At 44.6% G+C, this 10,163-nt stretch overlaps 1 pseudogene across 1 annotated transcript; it reads right to left on the bottom strand.

Moving 5' to 3' along the window:
* Positions 1-362: 362 nt before the first annotated feature.
* LOC146439513 (sulfotransferase 6B1-like) lies at positions 363-8,971 on the bottom strand (annotated as a pseudogene). The gene is made up of 7 exons (XR_014850822.1): positions 8,743-8,971; positions 6,464-6,587; positions 5,923-6,012; positions 4,254-4,380; positions 2,423-2,517; positions 1,838-1,994; positions 363-713 (listed from the first exon to the last, which is right to left on the bottom strand). The product of XR_014850822.1 is annotated as a sulfotransferase 6B1-like (transcript).
* Positions 8,972-10,163: the final 1,192 nt, after the last annotated feature.

Below are 10,163 nucleotides of genomic sequence, written 5' to 3'. Positions count from 1 at the left end.
AAGAGTTCATGGCTCTTTGAGCATGAGAAGTCCCACCCTTCACCATACCAACGTGTGGAGTTTGCCAAAGTGTCAAAGGCCTTTCTGACCTGCCAACACTACAGTAGCCATGACAGATCTAAACCTAGAGTGACATGTTCTCCCTGTACACAGACATTTGGTGGTTCAGGCCCACATGGTACATCTGTGTCAAGTCCACTCTGTGCCAGAGAAGCTCTGTGTTAATCCCTCTGCATTACCACCAAGCCCTGCAGGGGCCTCATTCACCATTTCAGGCCAAGAAGCAGACACAGGGATGCCACCAGACTGGTGCTATGATATCTGTGCACCATCTTCCTCCTGGAATGATGCCAGGCAGTCAGTCAAGTTATACACACATTTTATTTGGTTACATCAATCAAAGCACAAGCTCTAGACACTGGATACTCCTACGAATTACCATAGAAATTCTTGGATGTGCCACGTAGTTCTTAGAGGTATTTCTCTCTTCTCTCACGGAAAGGAAAAATGGGGACTATCCACCTTTGGAGAATCACCTTTGGAACATAATTTGCGGTCATGCTGTTCATCATCTGCTTATTTTCAGGCCTTGCAGTACGCATCGTATTTTATCTTTGCCTCCATCTTTGTTCCTCCTAGGGTATCTTGAAATTTCCAGTACATTTCTTCATTCTGAGCTTTAGAGAAGAGGTCTTTCCAGTTCCCAACAACCCCTGTGTACAACAAATACCAAAACTGAAGAAAGATGCTCCTGAGAGAAAATAATATCTAGGCAGCAATGGGGCAAAGTCATTGACTACATGAGGCAAGAAGGATCAGATTTATTGCTGTGAGAGGTTTGATTGCCAGGGAGAGGCAAGGTAGCAAAGAGAGCAAATGAGAAGTAAAGCTTGTAGCCAGGCAACAGGGGACTTGGCTCATGGGGTGCCTGCGAGCCCTCCCTCCCCAGAAGGGGATTTTCAAGGTGACTTCATGAAGATTTTGCACAGAAAAAAGGGGAATCTGGTTTTGTCACAAGGGAAAAGCTTATTCATCAATTGCTTCCTCCGAAGGGGGAAATTTTTCTGTGTAAGTGGTAGAGAGGACAGTGGCTAAATCCCTCTTCCTCCAAGGATTGGTGAAGGAAATGGATTTTTAAAAGCCCATGCCTGCTGTATTCAGAAACCAAAGACTCTTGAAGTCATGGGGAGTGGGTGGGCTGCCAGAGCTCTGACCTTGGCCCTACATCTGTGAGGGACCATCTCTGGGGCCACCACTGACATGTCCATTGAGAGGAGTCATATAAAGCTCTTGCTAGGTAGATAACAGGAAGATGCCTATGAGGCCAGCAGACCAGCAAGCAATGTATTCCCTTGAGGTTCCAGAGGGTCTTGTCCCATTAGCACACCTCCTCCAAAGGAGTTTCACTTTCATGAAGAGACATGTGCAGCCTCGTCACCTGAACAACAAGAAACAGCTGCAGCACCACTCCTCTGCAAAGGGTAACCATAGAGTGCAGGTAGATCTGGTGCATAATTGTTGGCATAACCTCACCAGTGGTGGCCCTCACCTTTTCACCTCCCTTACTCAACTAACCAGGGCTGCTACACAAAAAAAGCAACACAGAAGCAATGACAGAGCACATTAAGCCTGGCACTCTGATAAGTTTCTCACAAACAGTCCCTAAGTCCTGTCAACAATAGAAGCTTTTTGTACAGGTGGCACCACAGGAGAGAACTCACCCAGACAGTCCAGTGAGTTCATGGGTAAGTAAAGAAACATACTCAGAACTCCTTCTGGAATTCTGCTTTAGAAGGTAGATTCTCCTGCAAATTCTCCTAGATTTGCAGATACTTACCTTTCCGGAAGAGGACATCCCCAAACTTTCCATGGGTTTCATTGGCTTAGTCTTTCATAGCATTGAAACTGGTCTTCTTAGCAATTCTGGAAAAATCTTCCCCACACAGGGAGAATCCGAAGAAGAAAGCAATCTTTTTCATCCCCAGTATCAGGTCCTGCCCAAAGGAACATAGCACAGAGGTGAAACCAAAAGATCTGACACTGTGGCTGTGGCATGGAGTCAGCACCCTATGGGAAGCCCAGCAGAGGAAGCTGTCTCCCACAGTGTCACCAAGGAATTCCAAGAGCTCTAACAGAAAACGCTTCAGGCCGGGAAACCTATACATGGTGGCCTCAGCTTCAAGGCCTGTTCTTCTTTCCCAAAAGCTGTGCATCTGCCAAATATGACTCCTTTCACAAATAGGCAAGCCTATTCTCCTTCTAACCTCCATGGGCTTCCCCCAAACATAAATGAGTAGCTCAGAAAGGCACATCTTTCTAAAGGGGCGGACAGGTTTGTCCCAAGAGTTTCTACTTCCCCACACCCATACACATCAGAAGGGATGTACAGCTCATCAAGGAAGATCTAGGTGAAATGCCACACCTCTTTGAGTACCTCATAGCTTATTGTCATGATCTTCTCATTGTCAATGTATTTGCTCCATTCCGCCAGGTGGTCAAAATAGGATCCCCAGGCCACTGCAGAGAAAGAAGCATTGCTGTCTAGAGTACTCTCCAACACATGCCCTTAACCAAACCAGAGGAGTTAGCCCAGACAGCCTTTTAAGAGTGGCATTAGAATGACAAAAGGGTGACCAGCTGTGGTGGTTTTGATTGGCCCAAAACATCAGTGAAGTGTTTTTAACATTTAGGAGAAATTTGGACCCCTCAGAAGCTGTTCTAGTAGGCTTAGGGAGGTGTCTGAGGGGTGGGGTGTGGTACAAACATGGCTCCTGTGTGTCTTGAGTGCAAGTTCTGGAAGTTTTTACATCAAGTCCAGCAGAGCCAATCTCTGATGGCTCTGAAAGTGATGGACATGCTGCTGGCCAAGTTTGGGCCAATTGGAGGTGCTAGTTACGCTTCTGTGAAAACATCTTTAAGAAAAATTCAAAACAAAGCAGGGGCACACTTATTTCACTTCTTTGTAGTTGGAGGAGGAGGAGGTGGAGGTAAAAATATGTAGAGGGAGAACAGCATGGAGAGTGCCAAGGTCAGTGAAGAAGGTGGGGGAGGAGGTGCTCCAGTGTTGGAGCTGAAAACCCTCTGCAAGCCACAGTGAAAGCCATGGGGGGGCAGGAGGTCACCCTGCAGCCCATGGAGTCCACAGGAGTGCAGAAATGCTGCCCACAGCCCACGCCAGAAGGGCAGGTAGATGCCTAGAAAAGACTGTGAACCAGTGGGAGTCTCATTAAAGAGTTAAAACTGCAAAGGCCTTGCAAGGGAGAGAAAGGCCTTGCTCCTGGGATAGAAGCAGCCTGGCCTCAGCTTGGGAGAGTCTGCACAGCACCCTATGGACAAAAAGACTCATGTTGCAGCAGAATTTCGGGCGGGATGTTGCTCATGAGATTGGACCCACGCCAAAGAAGTTCTCAGAGGACTGTCTCTCGTGGGAAGGACCCCTGGCTAAGTAGAGAACCTCTTTTCCTGATTGGACTGACCAGAGGACCCCTCAACCTGCCCCTGTCTGTGTTGCTGGTTTGGAAAGAGAGAAGGGGGGGGGGTGAGTGCAGAGACTGCTTCTTAAGAGGGTGGGGGTGAGAGCAGAAAACTGTCTGGAGAGAGAGAGAGAGAGAGAGAAATAAGTAGAGATAAAGAGTATTTGTAGTAGAAGAATTGTAGTGATGAATAAATTTGAGAATCTTCTCTGTAGACTGAAAAGAGACCCCACACCCTGCCCCCCCCCACCTGGCTTGTGGATTGTAAAGGAGGAAAGGGGGTGAATACTATAGGTTCGTAAGAGGGAGGGGGGAGTGAACAAAATAATGTATGAAAAGTTTATTTTTGCCTTGCATTTATCCTCCAATTCTGTTAGGTGATTAAATCACCTTTTGCAACTTTAAGCTTGAAGCCTGTTTGCCCTTTTTTGTGCGTCCTCCTGGCAAGGTCCTGTCTCAAACCCATGACACCAGCTTAATGTGTCTGTTCTTTCTCCTGAGGTCAGTGCAGAATGCCCCAGGTTGGGCCACTTCATACCACAAACCATAAGCTCTCTGTGGGAACAGAAAAGTCAGGCTAAAGCTTTCTGATGATACTCCATTCTAAGTTAGAGACAAAGCTCTGATTCTCTGGTACTCCCTGTTTCTGCCATAACAGGAGCCTGTCTACCAGTTCTGGGAGTGCCTTGGTAAGGTATGTCACAGTAGGATTCCCATTCCCAGGGCCCTGTGTATGTCCCTCATGTAAGCAGAAATGCCAGAGAATGCAGGGCAAAGTACCTTTTCCATTCATGAAGTCTGCAAAGTACTCATCCCAGAAGGCGAAGGATAGCAGCACCAGTAGTTTGTTGCAGAAGTGATACTAGGAGACAGCTGTGCCCTTGGGGTTCCGAACTAGCACAAGGATCTAGTGGAAGAAAACACATTATTTGACTGCCATCTTCTCAACACATCACATAGAATCATAGACTCACAGAATCATTTAGGTTAGAAAAGTCCAAGTCCAACCATTAACCGAGTACTGACAAGTCCATCACCAAAGCATGTCCATGAGTGCTAGATCTACAAGTTTTTAAAATACCTCCAGGAACAGTGATTCAACCACTTCCCTGGTAGCCAGTTCTAATACTCAACAACTCTTTCTGTGAAGAATTTTTTTCTAATATCCAGATCTAATCCTCTCCTAGTGCATCTTGAGGCCATTTCCTTTTGTTCTGTCACTTGTCACTCAAAGAGACCAACCCACACCTGGCTACAACCTCCTTTCTGGTGGTTGTAAACAGCGTTACTGTCCCTGAGCCGCCTTTTTTCCAGGGTAAACAACCACTTCTCCGTCAGCTGCTTCTCCTAAGACTTGTGCTCGAAATTCTTCATCAACTCCATTGGCCTTCTCTCGACATGCTCCAGCACCTCAGTGTCCTCCTTGTGGTGAGAGGCCCAGAACTGGGCACAGAATACTCAAGTTGTGGCCTCACCAGTGCTGCATACAGGGTACAATCACTGCCCTGGTCCTGCTGGCCACACTATTATTGATCCAGGCCAGGATGCCACTGGACTTCTTGTCCACCGAGGCACACTGCTGGCTCATGTTCAACCAGTGTCAACCAGCACACCCAGGTCCTTTTCTACTGGGCAGCTTTCCAGCCACTCTGCCCTCAGCCTGTAGCACTGCGTGGGTTTGTTATGACCCAAGTGTAGGACCCAGCACTTACCTTACTAAACCTCATACAGTTGGCATCAGCCCATTATCTGCCCAAATCCCTCTGCAGAGCCTTCCTATCCTCCAGCAAATCAACACTTCCTCCCAACTTCATGTCGTCTGCAAATTTGCTTGTCCACTAAAATTCACCAAACCATACAAGTCTGGTCTAATTCCTTTTCTTGAGCAAGAAATCAGAGCTTTGGCAGGTCATTTGCTGCTAATGTGAGCTTCAGGCTGAAAACAAGAAGTTTTCAGTAATTCCCTTGAGACAGTTTTGACCTAGTCCCAGTCCAGGGAAATGAGTTCACAATCTACTGAACAAGAGAGCCACAAACAGGCTGTAGATGTACCCTAGCTTCTTTCTGCATAATTCTCCTTTATGATTATCTTTGCCCCAGCCTGTGGTGGGCTTTCCACAGGTACCCTGGTTTTGACAGCAAGTTAAAACAAGAATAACTCCTTGCCTTGCTCAGTTTTCTGGCACAAACCTGGAAGCATCTTTCTGAAGAAGATCTGAAGGGACAGTGACACCCATAGATGAGCCCACCAACAGTAATTTGAGTCAGCAAATCTGCTGCTGGAAGAGGATATTTGTTCACAGCTGTAGCACACAGAGCTGTCTCTTCAACCTTGGAAATGTGACTGTGTATTGACCAGCTCAGGTGAAAATGCAGAAAAAACATCTCACACAGAGGAAAGCTAATTTAGAGTAGAAAGCTTTTGTAATGTGATGCAAAGAGAAGACACCTTAGCCTTGTTTTGGAAAATGGACGGAGGCAAATCATCAGGTGTCAGATGGGTTACTATAATTCTTCTGGAAGGCAGTTTCTTCATCATCTTTAAAGAAAGTGGGAAGTAATGTGACAAGACAGAAGTAGCTTATTCAGTGACACATGCCTTTTCAGTAATTGCAGGTCATAATATAGGGTGAGACCAGAGAAGTATCTTATCCGTTGGAAAACCCACAGGGATGCACTGGTGGTGTAGGCTTCTGCCAACCTTTGCTGCCAAGCCCCATTTCACATGAGACAGGCCTGAGGACAGGATACCCAAGAAAAAGGTCTTACTGACCAAATCACTGGGTCCAGGACAGGAGAATCCTGTAGTTTCTCAGCCCTGTCTGCCCTCTGAGGCCCCTGTGTTGGGACACCAAGGGACATAGCACATGCTACTTGTGCAGCCCATAGCTGCTGTTAAGGCTCTAGGTTTATCTCTGGGATCAGCCATTGTCTTTCAGATGTTACTACCCACAGGAAGAGCAGTGACAATATTTTCAGTTCCTGCTTACCTCATATATCCCAGGATCTCCAAATTCTAGACACTGAAATGTCTCTAGCTGCTTTTCAGCATTTCCTCTTCTGTATATTTGGCATCTGCCAACTCCACCACCATTTGTTCAAGCCAATTGGTTCCTGAAAGGGTAAAGACACCGGTAGGACATCCATTCAACTTCACTTTTTCCATGTAAACTGAATGACAGGGTATCCTGTCAAGCTGGTTTCAAGTAAATCAGATGGGGTCTATGTTGTACTTTAGTCTTTCAACAACTGCGTGTGCTGGTTTTGGCTGCAATGGATTTAATTTTCCCCATAGTAGCTGATATGGAGCTATGTTTTGGGTTTCTGTTGAAAACAGTGTTGATAAAACAGAGATGTTTTAGTTATTGCTGGGCAGTGCTTACACAGTGCCAAGGCACTTTTTGCTTCTCACACTGACCTGCCAGAGATTAGGTTAAAGGTGCACAAGAAATGAAAAGGGTACACCTCTGAGACAGTTGACCCCAACAGACCTAAAGAATGTTCTATTCCATATGGAATCACACTCAACAGGAAAATTTGAGGGAAGAGGAAGGAAACAGAGATGCTGAGGCATATGACACTTGTCTTACCAAGTCACCAACATGGGTAATGGCGCCCCAGAGATGGTTGAATGTTTGTCTGCCACTAGGATAGAATTAATTCCTTATTTTGCTTTGCTTGGACACATGGCTCTTGCTTTACCTATTTAACTGTCTTTATTTCAATCCATGACTTCTCTTACTTTTACCATTCTGATTCTCTGCTATCACACTCTGGGCGAACAAATGAATGGCCCTGTGGGGTCACTGAGTTGAACTGTGAGTTGCCAGCTGAGGTTAAATCTTTTACTTTTTGGTTACCTCAGACTACTCCCTGTGGAAATTACTCAAGAGCAGTTTGGCTCCCAGCACTGGGCCAACTGCATCATCTCTTGGCTATTTCTACTTTCCTACCACAGTGTTGTCTTCAGGAGCTCTCTGTTCCCTCTTCCCAACCAGCTTCAGTTTACGGTCTCTTTATGATTGACAGAGTTTGGCCTCATTCCCAATTCCCCATTCTAGACTTCTGTAACTGGCAGCACAAAGGTCATCAATCAAGGTGACTGTCAAGGTCCTGACACCATCTTTGCACCAGGCTTAGTTGTCTTGGCCTCTGCAACCTGGCAGAACTGGTGGGTGAGGGACCGGGCTTGGAGAGCCAAATCTCAGTTCTCAACTAACACCTCCTGCACTGTATAGGTGGATCCTCACATATTTAAACCATTTCTGCCTATGTACAGTTCTACGGACTGCACACAGAGGGGATGTGATATGGATCAATTTCCTCCTTTTCCACAAATGACCTATTTAGATACTTTTGTAAAGTCAATAGGAAAAAAAAAAAGAATCTGAAATGTCCACAGTGAAAGAGAGAAAATACCTAAAAATCCTGCCTGTATTCATCTTTCCCTCCATTTAGGTACAAGGGAATCCTCTGCATTTTGCAATGCAGTAAGACTATAGAAACAGCAGTTCTTCTGCTCTCATTAGCAGGATATATACCCTGTATTGCTCTTGCAGAGATCAGGGTAACAACATACTATCTTGTATTTGCAAGTGTGGTCAGAGTCTCAAGGGATGTGATTATCCTGCTTTAGCTGGTGCTGGTGTGTTCATCATTTGAATAGTGTGTGCAGTTCTTGCACTGAAGCACAAATGATTTCGCAAATCTGGAGAAAGTCTTGTTGAATTTCCATGAAATTACTGGGAGCTGGAGCAAATGAAATACATAGAAAGGCTTGGTTTGCTCAGGCTGGAGATAGAAGAAAAAAGACATGGGAGAATCTTATTGCAGTCTTCCACTACTGGAGGTTATAATGAAGACAGAATGTCTCTCACAGCAAGGGGATGTTTGAGTGCATTGATGTAAAAACAAACAAATGAACAAACAAAAGCTCAAACACCCAAAAAGCCCCATTGTAGGAAAACACTGCAAAAGATTTCAGTGGATAGTGAACTTCCATCCTCAAAAGTTTCAAAACCCTTCTGGACAAGGCCTTGAGCAACCAAACCTAACTTTGAAAGTTAAGTCTCTCCCCTTCTTTGAGCAGGAGGCTGTATTAATTGACCTCCAGATATGACTTACAACTTAAATTCATGATTCTATGAAGTCTGATGTCACCATAAGCTTTTCTCAGAATTTACTGCTGTGTTAAATTATGGCAATAAATAATCAACTTCTGGATTGCAGCACTGTGCACTTGACTACTGATCGAGGAAACAACACTCACCTGATTTAGGATAACCTACTAGAATCACATCATCACACCTGGCTTCAAAAGGTTTCAGAGCCTCCAAAGTCTCTGGGCTGCTATGTGCAACTGGGCATAAAATACCTCTGTAGGAAAACAACATGCCTTCTGGGTCCATCTTTTCACCATCTGAAAAACATTTTTCCATTAATTCAACAACTCTTTCACTATTTCTGGTCATGTTTGTATCCCTGTGTAAATCTTCACAAACAAACAGATACAAGCTGTCTTTCCACAATGTGGAAAAGCTCTATGCAACACATGAGTAAATAGGACCGGGCGTTCACTCAGGGATGAAGGTGCAAGTCACTGATTAACTCTGTACTCTGTTCACCTCTTTTGACATTACAGAACTCCATGGAGAGTGACAATAGTGACATATGGTCTTTGCTGCAACTGCTACTATGAACAGGAACTATTGGGAAAACAGCTAATTGGATTAAAAATATTAAATTAAACCAAAGAAATACCTGTAAAGGATATTTCTTGAAATATTTTTAACTTGTGAGAAATGCAGTGCAATTTACCAACTGGAAAAGCAGCCTGCAGTGGACACCTGGACAGTGGAGCTCAACCCGGCTTGCTATTGACTCCACTAATGGATACACATTCCAGGATATAGGTTCCTTACAAGTGGTGACTCTGTCCCTCAGCCAGTCACTGTAAGGAAATATGTCCAGAGCTACAGACAGGTACCACCTAGACCAGACTTCTCATGATGAAGTACTCAATTTGAGACTTTATGCCATCAAATCCTGCAGGAGGGTCACTTGCATGCGAAGTTTTAATACGTAGCATCTGCATTAGTGTGAATCAAATTCTACTTGTACTACTTCACTTTCCTTTTTCTCACTCCTCACATCCATAATTTAATCTTTGGGTGAAATTGTTCTTTGTGGGGCTGTTATTTGTATTCTGGTTGACCCTGTTTTGGAAGATAAGGAGTACTGAGATGGTGAAATAGGCATCTCCACAGGTCATCCCTACAGAGACAGACAATACAGGAAGATGAATTACCCTCTGAAGGGGCCTTTCACTCTCTTTCATGCCCTTGAGTACAGTGTGGGTTTCGTTCACTACCCATAGATCAAACCCTTGTATCACATCCTCATCTCTTTCTTCATAAATGGATGTTAGATGCTTAGTAAACCTATACACGAGCTTAATTAAACATCAGGAAGTGTCTAATCAAAATCATAACTGTAAGACTTGGAAGATTGCTTAAAGTTACTTACAAGTAATAATTTAAAATAATTTTTCTGTCTCCCAAAATGCAGAAGGATCAAAATAGACCATTTGGTTGGAAATGTTTTCCCTCTTAGTGCTGTTTTACTCATAAAATCTGAAGACACTGTTCATATATTACGCTTTCTGCAAGCTTTGTTTTTGTTATTTTCAGC

The sequence above is a fragment of the Lichenostomus cassidix genome, chromosome 3 (genome assembly GCF_008360975.1).
Source record: "Lichenostomus cassidix isolate B80296 chromosome 3, HeHo_3.0, whole genome shotgun sequence".
NCBI classification, from domain to species: Eukaryota; Metazoa; Chordata; class Aves; order Passeriformes; family Meliphagidae; genus Lichenostomus; species Lichenostomus cassidix.
This window is presented reverse-complemented; position numbering and strand designations above follow the sequence as displayed.